We start from the raw sequence: 14,688 nt of genomic DNA on the forward strand, positions 1-14,688 counted from the left end.
AAAAGCAATGCAGTTATTTCTTCAAATATATTTCACAGTGCCTAGGGATGTGGGAAGTGTTAAATCGGAAAACAATGGAACAAACTAATGGATGTGGTATTACTCATTCCAGTAGCAACATGAATAGACTTTTAGTCCCAATACACAGTTACTCTTAATATTTTCCCAGTGGTACTTAGGTCAAGTGCAAAAAGATCTTGGTGAAAGTGATCCTAGAGGAAAGGGCTAAAAATTCAATTTCAGCAAACAAAGGAGTCAATAACTCAAAATCTTTTGATAGTTCAAACCCTCCAAATGAATTATCCAAAGTTCTGAATACAAGTTTTCAGTGCATTTGGTGATTGCTTTTAAAAACCTGAAAAGTAACACAACTTTGGATACCACCATCTTATAAAAAATTTGCAGCCCTCTTGTCAATAAACCAAAACGTTCAGTTTTATTTGTGTGATATAGTTAAATGTACCTCTTCCCTATTGTATTACTGTGAATTTTTTTTAAAAAGATATATAATATAAACAATCACATCTTGAAGGATTTTTTCAGCATTAACACAAAATGAATTATTTCAATTTTTTAGAAGTATTCTTATTCTGGGGAGCAATATTGATTCACTTTGTCCAATTCTGACCTGACAAAAATAATGCAAAACCACAATAAGTAAAATATATAGGTTCCTTGTTCATTTTCTTATTAGAGTTACAAATGTGGAAAAGATTCATAAGGTCTTTCTAATTCAATTTTTATTGCTTTGAGCTATTTGACCTCATCTCCAGGGGAAGTTTTCTCCATTCTACCTCAACCATCCATTACTACATTTGTACCCTTTACGTTGACATCATCAATAACAGAACACCTTCAACATTCCAGTTCCAAGCCCTTACCTTGGGCTTTTCTCCTCCTCCTCCTCTCTCATTCCAAATGGATTAATTCACTACATTTTTTTTTCCTAATCAAGCTTCCAAGTTAACTACCAAGTCCAGATTCTACGTTTCATTATTAAAATCCTTTACTTGCAAAAATCTGTATCTCTTGACATCTTCCCTTCTTTTTGTTCACCTGGTTGAACTGCAAATCTAAGTAATTTAACACTTTTCTTATGTTAGACCTGCAACCAGGAAGGTGAAATTTGCTGTAGATCATTATACAGTCATGTTAAATGGACTTTCAGTTCATAACCACAAGTCACAAATTGGCACTCAACACCATCCAGACAATTCTGTTATATTTCCATAGTAAGTGAGAATTCCCATTCCCATGGACAACTATTTTATATTTATTCTCTCCTCAAATCTGTCATATCTTCCAGCAATTCTCAGATAATGATCTCACCTGATGTTTATTTACCAAGACAGAAACAGAAAGGAATGACTTAATCTTTCTGTAAACAAACCTCTACCTACTTGATTTGGTAGGTTTCTCTATTCCCTGTTTCTCTTCCTGACACAGTGAATATATGTCCATGGTCCTACTAACAGCCAATTCTGCACTTGTGACCTGAATCCTACCCTTTCCTGTCTTCTTATTTCAGTCTTTCCTTATCTTTTCTTTTTCTCTCGCACCAACAATTTCTTCTGCTTACTAAATAATTACACCAGTGTGCTCTGGTATTTCTTTTCTTTCTTCCTTTTTTTTTTTTTTTTTCATTTAAGAGAGAGAGGGAGCACAAGTGGTGGTCGGGGCGGGGGGAGAGGAGCAAAGGGAGAGGGAGAGAATCTTAAGCAGACTCCGCACCAAGCACAGAGCTCAAGGCAGGACTCGATCTGAGGACCTTGAGATCACAACCTGATCCAAAATCCGGAATCAGACACTTCACCGACTGAGCCACCCAGGGACCCCTGGTATTCCTAATCCTGAGGAAAAAAAATGTAATTTCATTTAAAAATACTACCTTTTATGCTGTAGTACAGTATTTGCTTCTTTTCCTTACCCTTTTACAGCATAAGGTAAAAGCAGCTATAGGTGCTATTTCCTTACGTCCATTTTCCATTTTCTTTCAAATCCTTTTCTATCAGGCTTTTGTCTTTTCTGCTTTGCTGAAATTGCTCTCATTAAATTCACTAGTGATCTCTATGCTTCTCAGCAGAATACAACTGCCAACTACCTCATTCCTGCTTTGTTTCATTTTTTGTGAAACTACACTTCCTTTACTTTTTTCCTTGCCTTTTTGGATCATTCTCTTCTTCTACCCAGTCTTTGAAAACTGAAGCTCTATTCTGTTATTTCTCTAAAGAAGTCTCACCCAGTCACACTGCTTAAAACGCCAGGAACTGGGCAGTGAGTTCCAAACATATGTCCTCCTATCTAGCTTTTCCCCTAAGCTTCGAAGTCATAAACCCAACTGTTAATGACTAATAGGCATTTCAAATTAAACATGTTTAAAAATATCGCTTTGTGATTTGTGCTTCCCTTTCCAGCACGTGATTTTCCATCAATCTTCCCTATCCCAGTAAAGAGACTTTCACTCAGTTCCTCAAACCAAATATCCCTGCAGTCAATCTTAGTATCTTCCTTCACCTTACCACCACTCCCCTACGTGTGGGTGAGCGTGCACACGCACACACATACACATACACACACACACACCCCACTATTAAATCATGTCAGACCTACCTCTAACATACACACCAAATTTGACTACTTTTTTCCTTCTTTACTCCCATCGCCCTAGTCTAAGTCACCATCATTACTCACTGGGCCATAGCACTGGCGCCTTAACTGAGTTTCCCACTTAAGTAAACTTTGCTGGATAAAGTTTAGTCATTGATAGCAACCACATTCATCTTTTACAATGAAGGTAAAAATTAGCTAATTTCAGCTTGCCGAAAACCTCTGAATAGTTGTTCTGGGCCGTTAAAAAAAAAAAAAATCCAGATTATTACTGTGGTTTACACATCATTTTGCTCTAGGACCTCGGCCTTGCCAAGCTCTGGCACCTGACCCTTTAACCACCACCTCCTCCTCATTTTAGGTCTACTGGTGTCTGATTGGTCCCTCTAAGCCAGTGCTCTTGCCCAGCATCCTGCCTATGCCTTTGCTCTCCCTCCTGCCTGGAATACACTTTTTTGGTTTGCTCCTTCTTGTCATTCCTGTCCCAGACTGACAACCATAAGCAGTGTGCCTTCTCGTGTCCTGCTTTACTGCCCAGCTTTAATTTCTTCACAGTGATTTCCAAAATCTAAAATCATCTCTTTGTGTATTTGTTCATTTGACATCTTTCTCCCTTCCCCACCACTTCCTCCAGGATATAAATATCACAAGAGCAAGGACCTTGCCTGTTTCCTAATCCTATTTCGAGTGCTAACAACAGTAGTAAAAATTAGTTGAACTATGGAATTGGTAGAAAATATGCAAAACTATGGAAAAAAGGGTTCTTACAGGGATGTTCATTTCAATAGCCAAGTAACCATATTTTTGAAGCATTTGAAAACTTAATTTTGAACTATTAGAATTAGCCATTTCAAAGTGGTATTTTGTAATTGGGATGTTCTGCTTAATCCTAAGGATAATATTATTAGAAAGTATGGTACTTATGTAAAAATATCTTTGAGAAATATCATACACATGGGGACATGCATTTATATTATGTAACTATTCTTGATAGAATAGTTTCAAAAATTCTTAATTTTAATGATTAAAAATATCACAGGCATTTCTCCCTTTATGATACCTTTCCATAATATTTCAAGTAATTTCCTTTGCTACCACTCATGAATAAAGTGAAAGGCTTAAAAACAGACTTTTTAGATTACGGCAAACAACTTAATGTCCAATTTCTATCATAGCCATATCCAGCTGGAAGAACAACGTACAGAGAAAAAAAGGGAAATTTTGCTTTGCTGCTTTTGTTGAAGTATCTTTAGACATCTACAGACATGCTTGTTCAAGTCAAGTCAGGCTTAAGGGAGGGAATCAAGAGTTGCCAAACATGAAACAATGATATGTAAATTTTTGAAAATTTCTTAATGGCAAAGTTCCACATATTAAGTCACATTGACACTTAAGAGATTCAAGGAAACATCTAACATCCAAAGTATATGGCTGTAATCAATTAGTTTTAAAATAGTTTTTATTCCTGTTTAGCATACATTATACTTACTCATGGATGTCCCCTTTTAAAATCCTACATGTCAAATCATTTCTCTCTAGCAGTTGAAAGTGCTCAGCTCCTTATAGGAACTACAGGATGTGTCAGGATGTATATCAAAATTCTAACCTATGGGAAATATTTTTCTACAAATGAATTAAGGCACATTTAAGATATAAAGTTTTTAATTTTCTGAGCTTTAAAAATTGATATATAAAGTTCTGGGTTTTTTTTAAAGACAGTAAATACACTTTTAAAAATGGGTTTTTTGTAACTTGCTTGATTTCTATTCTTTAGGACAATGGAGATAAAAATATTATTGTCATACAAAGAGACTCGAACAAGTTAGCATAGCCAATAAATCTTGGAATGTTAGACTATTTCAAGAAAATCCTTCGTTTTGTAAAAGACACTTGGACAGCTTCCTTACCAGTATTTGTCTAACAATGCATGCAGCTTTCCTCTGCCAAGCATTAATTTATACCTGTCATCTGGTTCCTTTATTTATTAAATTATTTTTATTCTCTATTATTCATTTTGAACTAGGCACTGACATAGGCACTGGGGATAAACACACAAATGAAAAATACTGTTCTACTGGAGAAGTAGTTTAAAATCTAGTAGAGTCATAAATGTACCTAACATCGCGTACTACTACTAGCATTGCTGCAGCGTGTGTATGTGCTCACAGCATGTTTATCCAGTTTATGTCTATACATTTGTAATACAGTAAGAGCACAAGATAGGATCTCCTCATCTGCTCAGAGTAATCAGGGTCGGTGTCCCAGAACTTGCTCACACCTGTGCAGCCCAGCCCACCCTCCCTGGAAAGGAGTCTTGTCTGCTCCAGTGTGGGCTTTCTAAAAAGGACCGAAGGTGGCTTAAAGCAAAAACTGGGTAGCAAGGACATGCAGGAAAACGAAGGAACAAAACTGCAAGAACTAGAGACCAAAGCAAGTTGAGATTTCTCTCATCCGCACCAGCAGGCTGCAATTAGGTAGTATGTAATAGTTTAAAGAGTAGAGTCAGGATGGTGGTCAAGTGACTACAGATAAAGGGGTGTAAGGTGGCAGGCTTAGGGCACAGTCTCAGCAGCCAGGGAACCACCGTACTGCTGGCAATTTGCTGCTTGATCCCATCTGCCTTGTATCTTTCATCCATCTGACAACCAGCTCTGAAACAATGCGGTCACGTTTGCTTTTGATCACTTCAAACAACTGGGGAATGACTGTAGAAAGAATCAAACATCTTCCAGGCACAAGTTCTGACGGTTGTAGTTGTACAGAAGTAAAATTTAAAATCAAAGGCAGAGTATACCGCAGTAATCAAGTTCCAGAGATGCTGGCATTGATCCCGGCTCACCGTTAGATCCTGCTAAGTTCCCGGACCTTAGCCAGCCTCTCTGTATCCCACCTTGTACGTAGATCTGCTCTGTCTCGTTTTGCTGTACTACATTCGAGAGGATGCCCAGAACCTGAGCCTCATCTGAATGTGGTTTTTGGTTGGTGCCTTGGAAAGACTACATCTCCTTCATTCTCTATATCCTGGAGAAAGAGGACTCGTACCACTGCTATAACCCGGTCTATGCCTTTTTGCTTGTCTGCTCCTTCCTCTATCTATCTGGAACCAGTTATTAATGTTTCCTTGGATTCCCTCTCCAACAGTTTTTCATGTTTTCTAATCTGGATTTTTGCAGTGAGTAAAAATTTCTAATGTTAAGTAAGGATATCCATAAAACCAGCTGCTTGATTTTCTATATGGATATAAATACACTTACACACATACACACGCACACACATACACACATATATACAAATGTACACACATAAATGACCAAACACAGGCTTCCTACCCTTGTGCAGGTCATAGTATTAGTCTTTCTTTTATTCTTCTGTAAAATAATGCCCATATTGCTTACTCTGTACCACTACCGTTAACAATTCATGTATATTAACTCACTGAATTTCTCTAACAACCTTACTGAGTTAGCTAATATTATTATTTCTATTTTATACAAAGGGGGGGGGGGAAACCTCTCAAAGCACTAGTAAGTGAACTGACTTTGTCAAAGTTCCAAAGCTGCTAGGTAAGAGAGCTAGGATTTACATCCAGGCAGTCTGGCTCCGTGTTCAAAATTTTAAGAGTGACTCCATCAGACAGGAGTTTTAGAAAATCCTTATGAAAGCACTAAAAATGGACTGGTTTTGAGGGGGAGAGAGATTATGATATGGAAGGGAAGAATGGAAATAGAGATAACAGTGAGACTACTTAAATCAAGGCAACATTTTGAACTTAGTGTCATTAGAGGGGAGAGAAGCACGGAGATGAAATCAATAGGACACAATGACTGACTAGTAATATGGTCTTGACTTGTCCTGACATTCTTGATGGCATAAGAATAATAATACAAAAAAAAATCAAGTGACTGACACAATTTCTGTCACATCAAGGAATAATACTTCACTTGGTTTCAAGAATTATTAAAAATTCCATCTCTCCTGTCCTCTAAGAATAGGTTGATACCTTTCCCCTCAGGGCTTCATTTCTACTAGTCTGATTAAACCCTTCAAAGATCACATCTAAAATAGTTTTTGCATTCCAGCTTTATGTTGAACTAAAACGAAACACACGAACAGTAAATGACATGGCATTTTGCACTTGTCATTGTTAACAGGTAGTAGATGCTATTTGAATACAAGAATTTAAATTTAATAAACGTGTCATTTTCAAACATGTTTGCTCATTTGATCTTTTAGATTCTTATGATTTTAAAAAGAAGAGAAGGTGTAGTATAGGTTCTATTTTATGTACAATTATGACAAGATAATAAATTAGTCATGATTATGTATTTTATTACATGACAACATCATTCTTGTCACATTTCTGTAGTTAGGCATTTTGAAAATACTTTTCTCTCAGTTTCCATATATGACAACCTTTATATGCTACAAGTAGTTAAAGAGTATCAGGGAAGTACTCAATTATTAGTTGAACTAGAAATACTCAGATATATTGAATAAAAAATGAGGAAAGTATTCCTAGCTCACAACAATCACAGCACTGTTATTATCTTTATTAAACTGCACATTTTTAGTTCTTAAAGCAACTGTATGTGCCAGTAGCTCTCACTGATTTTTAGTGGTATGGAGCATAGATTCTCTTTTTACAATCCTCCTACCATTCTAAGATGCAAATTCTTTTTAAAATAAACTTTGTCAAAATATCACAGCAAAGCAGAATGTCATAAATTTAGTAATTAAACAGTAAAAGATGTTTTACACTTTTCAATGCATTACATGCAAATTTGTCATTTAAAACATTTATAAAAACAAAGATAAAAATTAATCATGAAATTAAGGTAAAAGGACCACAAAGTAAATACTACCAAAACCGTGTTCTGGTGGCATCACTTTATACTCTAGGGCCTTAGGTAAGTTGTTTAAGCTTTCTCTGCTTTAGTTTATTACATTCAAAATGGAGATACTACTGCCTGCTTCAAGGGTTTATTTTAAATGAGTTACAATATCTAAAGCACTTAAAATAGTTCTTGGGACATAATGGATATTAAGGAATGGTTGCTACTGTTGGTATATTCTGGGGATAAATCTCATCTTGTAAATTGCTTTGCGAAATAAAAATGAACTGTGAATGATATAAAATATTTCTTTAAAATTGTATTCTAAGAACTAATTACATAAATGCATACTCATATGTTTCACGAGAAATCACTGTGCTGCTAAATCACAAGGACTTCTTAGCTTTTTGGGACAGACCCTAAAGAGGACAGATCCTAAAGAGGACACACAGAAAAAAATGCTCTGGGACAAAGCATAGTAATCAAGTATAAAAACAGTAATTTATCCCGGAAAATTTAAGATACTACAAAGTGTCCTAAAAAGTTAAAAGTGTGAGTAGACTGACTAGTATCTATTTCTAATGGTTAAGCACATGGGAAGTTGAGTAGAGAGCTAGGTGGAAGGAAATGTTTAAGAGTTAGCAAAGCAAGGCAGAAGAAAGGAAATCAGAAAATCAGTCAAGTTTCCAGAACTCTCTCTGCCAAGATCAAAGACAAAGAATAAGAATACCAGAAACAAAATAACTCAGTTAAGGATAAAGAAGAGAAAATATTCATAATACTCTTTTTGTTAATCAAAGTATAGACTCTTTAGTTTTTAATAGAGACCCTCTATAACCTAGCCGGTTATGGACCAGTTATAAATCTAGACCTGCTTCCTGAATAGGAAATGATTGAAATCTCTGAGAATACATCAAATTATCTAAAAAGGATTCTAACAGGCAGAGAGTTCTTAAATTAGAATTTCATATATTTAATTGATAAAATTCCTTCGAAAGAAAAATAACATTTTGTAAAATCTGTACATGATTTTTAAATTTATAGGAATCCTAAAAACTACGTATTTATTAGTAAACTTATCCCACTTCCACCATCCATGAACTGAACTTTGTATTTGGTAACTGCAGACATCTGTATGCATTTATGAAGATAAAATAGAGATAAATATAGTTGACTATATAATGGTAACAACTGATACGTAGATAAAGGGAATAATTGAACCCTCGGTAAAAATATACAGTATTTAATTTCTTAAAAATTTTAGTTGAAGTGTATTGATACACAACATAATGATTCAACATTTATGTACATTACAAAATGCTCACTGTAAGTATAATTAATGTGTCAAAATACAAAGTTTGTACAATAGTGACTATGTTCCCTAAACTGTACTTATCATTTCCATGACCTTTAACTGGAAGTTTGTACCTCTTAATTCCTTTTTATTTCACCCATCACCCCACCCATTATCACCTCTGGCAACCATCAGTTTGCTTTCTGTATTTATGAATCTATTCCTTTTATTTTTAAATTCCACATATGGGTGAAATCATACGGCATTTGTCTTTCTCTGACTTATTTCACTTAACGTAATACCTTCTGGATCCATCCATGTTACCACAAATGTCAAGATCTCATTCGTTTTCATGACTGATATTCCATTATACATGTACACACCCCATCTTTATCCATTCATGTTTAGGTTGTTTCCTTATCTTGGCTATTCAAAAATTCTGCAATAAACATAGTGGGTGTATATATCTTTTCAAATTAATGTTTGCATCTTTTTCAGGTCAATATCCAGAAATGGAATTATTGGATGTGGTATTTTCAAGTTTTCGAGAAACTTACATTGTTTTCTATAGTGTCTGCACCAACTCACGTTTCCACGAATAGCGTGTGAGGGTTTCCTTTTCTCCACATCCTTGACTACACTTGTTATTTCTTGTCTTTTTGATTCTAGCTATACTGCTGGGTGTAAGGGGATATCTCACTGTGGTTTTGATGTGCATTTTCCTAATGATTAATGATGTGCATCTTTTCATGTATCTGTTGGCCACTTATAGGTCTTCTTCGGAAAAATATCTATTCATAGGGTCCTCTGCATTTTTAAAGCAAGTATTGTTGGTGTTGTGTATGTTCCTTACATATTTTAGGTATTAACCCTTTACTGGATATATTGTTTGCAAATATCTTCTCCCATTTGGTAGGTTGTCATTTTGTTTTGTTGTTGGTTTCTTTTGCTGTGCAAAAGCTTGCTAGCTTGATGTAGTCCCACTTGTTTTTGCTTTTGTTTTCCTTGCATAAAGACACACCAATCCACAAAAATATTGCTAAGATCCATGTATAAGAGTTTCCTGCTTATGTTTTCTTTTAGGACTCTTATGATTTCAGGTCTTACATTTTGTGTTTACTTTTGTAAATGTTTAAGGAAGCGGTCTATTTTATTCTTATGCAAGTAGCTGTCCATCACCACCTATTGAAGAGACCATCTTTCCCCTATTTTATATTCTTTCCTCCTTTGGTGTAGATTAATTGATCATAAACACATGAAATTATTTCTGGATTTATATTCTGTTCTATTGATCTATGTGTCTATTTTGTGTCAATACCACACTGTTTTGATGACTACAGCTTTGTAGTATATCTTAAAATCTGGGATTATGATACCTCCAGTTTTTTCTTATTTCTCAACATTGCTTTGGTCATTCAAGGTCTTTTGTAGTTCCAAAGAAATTTTAGTATTGTTACAATTGTTTGAAAATGCTATTGGTATTTTGATAGGGCTTGCATTTAATCTGTAGATTGCTATTTGGGTAAAATAAGGGCATTTTAATAATACTCTTTTAACCCATGAGCATGGTAAGTCTTTCCATTTGGTCATCTTCAATTTATTTTACCAATGTCAGAGTTTTCAAAGTCTTTTATCTTCTTGGTTAAATTTATTTCTAGGTATTTTATTTTTAGTGCAACTGTACATGGAATTGTTTTTCTCAATTTCTCTTTCTTTTTGCTCCTTAGTGTGTAAAAATTCCAAACATTTCTATATGTCAATTTCATATTCTGCAACTTTACTCATTTTTTTCTAATAGTTTTTTGATGGAGTCTTCATAGTTTTTTAATATATAATATTATCTACAAATAGTGAGTTTTTATTTATTTTTTTAAGGTTTGAGATAGAATGTGAGCGAGAGCATGAGCAGGGTGGAGGGGGAGAAGAAGACTCTACACTGAACAGGGATCCTGATGCAGGGCTCAATCAGAGGACCCCAAAATCATGACCTGAGCTAAAGGCAGTGGCTTAACCAACTGAGCCACCCAGGTGCCTCATGAGTTTTACTTCTTATCAATTAGTAAGGTTTTGTTTTTTGTTTTTTGTCTGATGGCTGCAGCTCACACTGTCGGTACTATGTTAAATAAGTGATAGATTCGTCTTGTTCCTGATTTCAGAGAAAAAGCTTACAGCTCTTCATTATGATGTTACCTATGGGTTTGTCATATATGGCTTTATTAGGTAGAGGTATGTTCCCTCTATACCCACTTTATTGAGTTTTATATCATGAACAGATGTTGAATCGTCAAATCTTTTTTTCTGCATCTACTGCAACGATTTTTAACTTCATTTTGCTGATGTCATACTGGTTGATTTGCATATATTAAACCATCCTTGCATCCTTGGAATGAATCCCTTTTGAACAGAATGATCCTTTCAGTGTATTCCTGAATATGGTTAGCTAATATTTTGTTGAGGCTTTTTGCATCTATGTTTATCAAGGATACTGGCCTCCTCTCTCTTTTTTTTTTTTTTTTTTTTTTTTTGGAGTTCTTTGTTGTTGTGGGTGTGATTTTGATATCAGGGTAATGTTAGCCTTACAGAATGAATTTGAAAGCATGACTTTCTCTTCAATTTTTTCAAATAGTTTGAGAAAACTATATAACAACTTTTTTTTTTTTTCAAATGTTTGTTAGAATTCACCCATGACGCCACCTGGACTTATGTTTATTGGGAATTTTTTGATCACCAATTCAATTTCATTACTAATCAGGCTGCTCAGATTTTCTGTTTCTTCCTGAATTGGCCTTGGAAGTTTGCATTTCTAGGAAATTATCCATTTCTTCTAAGTTGTTCAATTTGTTGGCATATAATTTTTTTTGTAATTATCTCTTAAAATCCTTTATTTCTGTGATGCTGATTTTAACTTCATTTCTGATTTTGAGTACTCTTATTCCTGAGGAGTCTGATTAAAGGTTTATTAATTTTCTTTTCAAAGAACCAGCTCTTAGTATTACTGATCTTTTCTATTGTTTTGGTAGTCTTTATTTCATTTATTTCTGCCCCTATCTTTATAATTTCCTTTCTTTTACTAACTTTGGGGTTGGTTCGTTCTTCCTTAGTTCCTCTAAACGTAAGTTTAGGTGGCCTGAGATTTTTCATGTTTCTTAACGTAGGCCTCTATTGCTATAAAATTCCTTCTTAAAACTTTTTTGCTCTACCCCAAAGATTTTAGACTGTTGTTTTTTCATTCTAATTTGTCTCTGGGTATTTTATTTCATCTTTTATTTCTTCATCCACTCACGGATTTTTCAGTAGCATGTTATTTAGTCTCCACCTATTTGTGTTTTTTCCCCCATTTTTTTTTCTTGTAATTGATTTCTAGTATCATACCATTGTGGTTCAAAAAGACACTTCAGTGATTTCAATCTTCTGAAGTTCATTGAGGCTTGTTTTATGGTCTAACATGTGATCTATCCTAGAGAACGTTCCAAGCACATTTGAAAAAATGTGTATTCTGTTGGTTTTCGACAGAATGTTCTATATATATGTTAACTTTTTCTGGTCTCAAGGATCATTCAAAGCCACTATTTCCTTCTTGATTTTCTGTCTGATCTGTCCAATGATGTAAGTTGGGTGATAAAGTCCCCAACTATAAAATTGTCTTACTGTCAATTTCTCCCTTTATGTCTGGTAATATTTATGTATTTAGTCACTCCTCTGTTGCATGCATAGACATTTACACTTGTTATACCCACTTGTTGGAATGATCTCTACCACCATGTATGCCTTTTGTCTTGTTAGATCACGCAAAACAGATTTTAAAACAAACACTGATCATTGCTACCCAGCTTTCTGTTTCCATTTTAATGGTATATGTTCTATTCCTTCACTTTAGTCTGTATGTGTCTTCAGGTCTGAAACGTGGGTCTTGTAGGAAACATATAAATGGGTCTTTTTTGTTGTTGTTGTTTAATCTTTTTAATCTCCTGTCTTTTGGATTGGAGCCTTTAGTTTATCTACATTTAAAGTAATAATTGATAGGTATGTACTTACTGCCATTTTGTTAATTATTTTCTGGCTGTTTTTGTAGTTCCCTGTTCCTTTCTTTTTCTCTTACCTGTGACTGAAGACTTTTAGTGTTCTGCTTGGATTCCCTGGGGGTTTTTTTTTGGCAGGCCGGGGGAGGTGGTGGTGTTTATCTATTACAGGGTTTTGGTTGATGGTTACCATGAGGTTCATAAAGAACATCCCATATTTAGGATATATTTATCCTCTTTTCAATTGGTCACCTAAGTTTGAACACATTTCAACGCACCCTATTATATTCCTCCAATTTTTAATGTATATTAGGTCTTAATTTTTTTTGTGGTATCCTTTAATTTTTGTAGATGTAACTGAGTTTGCTAATTTTATCTTTTTACCTTCATATGCCAGCTTTAATTGCTTTACCCTTTTACTTTTTGTCTGCTTTTACCAGTGATAGTTTTTTCTATCATAAATTTTTTTGTAAGATTTTATTTATTTATGAGAGAGAAAGAGAAGGAGAGAGAGAGAGAGAGAGAGGCAGTGAGAGGGAGAGCACGAGCAGGGAGGAGAGGGAGAAGCAGACTCCCAGCTGAGCAGAGAGCCCAACTCAGGGCTCCATCCTGGGACTCTGAGACCATGACCCAAGCTGAAGGCAGATGTCCAACTGGCTGAGCCACCCAAGTGCCCCTCTTTCATAGTTTTCCTACTGAGTTCCTGAGTTAAGCCCCACTAATTTTCAAAGGCAGATGTTTTGGGGGCACATCTTCCCAACGAAGATATCCCCAAGACAGAGGGTTCCCAGTGCAGGGCTTGATTCTCTCCCTCCTCAGGGAAGACCTCTGCACCTGTGATATCCCTCATGCAGGTGGGTTGCCATATCCTGTTCCCAACTAGGTCTCTGCCCCTCCTACCATTCTCAGTGTGACTTTTCCCTTCTATCTTTATCTGAAGTAGAGCTGTTCTGCTAGTTTTTAGGTCATTTTCAGAGGGAGTTATGCTATATATTTAGTTGCAGCCTTGATGTGTCGGTGGGAGGATGTTAGGTCAGGATTATTCTACTCTACCATATTCCCAAACTCCCAGAGTGACTCATTTTTCAATGTCTCTAAAATTAAGTGCAGAAATATTAAAAATATTGAAGTGTTATTTTTAAAACTTCAGCTTTTAGAGAATTGACTGACTTCTTGCTATGAACTATGAAGAAATAGTAAACATATGCTCCTAGACACTCCTTTGTACCATCTTCCTCCAGGGATAAATATTTTTAATGTAGTTTTTTTTTTTAAGGCATTTGCAATTTTTTATAGGTCCATCAATTTAATCGATTTAATGCTCAATAGATTTCCCTCAAAATGTAGTTCATAATTGCTACTACATTCCTTGAGTCCCTTCATATTTGTGAATACCTAATTACATAGAAGCTTAAATACTTCTGATTGGATAATTTTACTGCATACTGTTCAATTATTTTTGGACATCATATGCTGATATAGAAAAGTCTGAGCCCAACTTGATTTTTTCTCCCTTGTGAATTGTTATGTCTGGAAGCCTTAAAAATTGTCTTGAAATAGAAATAGTTAATATGCCAGTATTTTGATCAGAAATGACATCCAGTAATGTCAACCTACATTTAAAAATCCTAAATATCAGTGGAGCATATAAGTGTATTTTTGGAGGTTAAGTTATTTGTCATACTTTCCTGAGCCCATCATGGGCTGTTCTGAGTTTACTCAAGCAAGTAAGTAATTTTTAAAGAACAAGATCCTCCAAGGAGAGACAGGGCAAATCCATTCTTTCACCCATGGCAGAAAGTGGGTGAAAGATGTAGCTTTTATACAAGCAATTAAGAAATCAGTTGAATTTAAAGACAATCTTAAAGGCCACACATGGGAATTTATTAAAGGTCAAGTTTAAAACACCTGAAGAACCCGGGGGCGGGGGGGGGGG

The sequence above is a fragment of the Ursus maritimus genome, unplaced genomic scaffold (assembly GCF_017311325.1).
Source record: "Ursus maritimus isolate PB19 unplaced genomic scaffold, ASM1731132v1 scaffold_3, whole genome shotgun sequence".
In the NCBI taxonomy this organism is placed as follows: domain Eukaryota; kingdom Metazoa; phylum Chordata; class Mammalia; order Carnivora; family Ursidae; genus Ursus; species Ursus maritimus.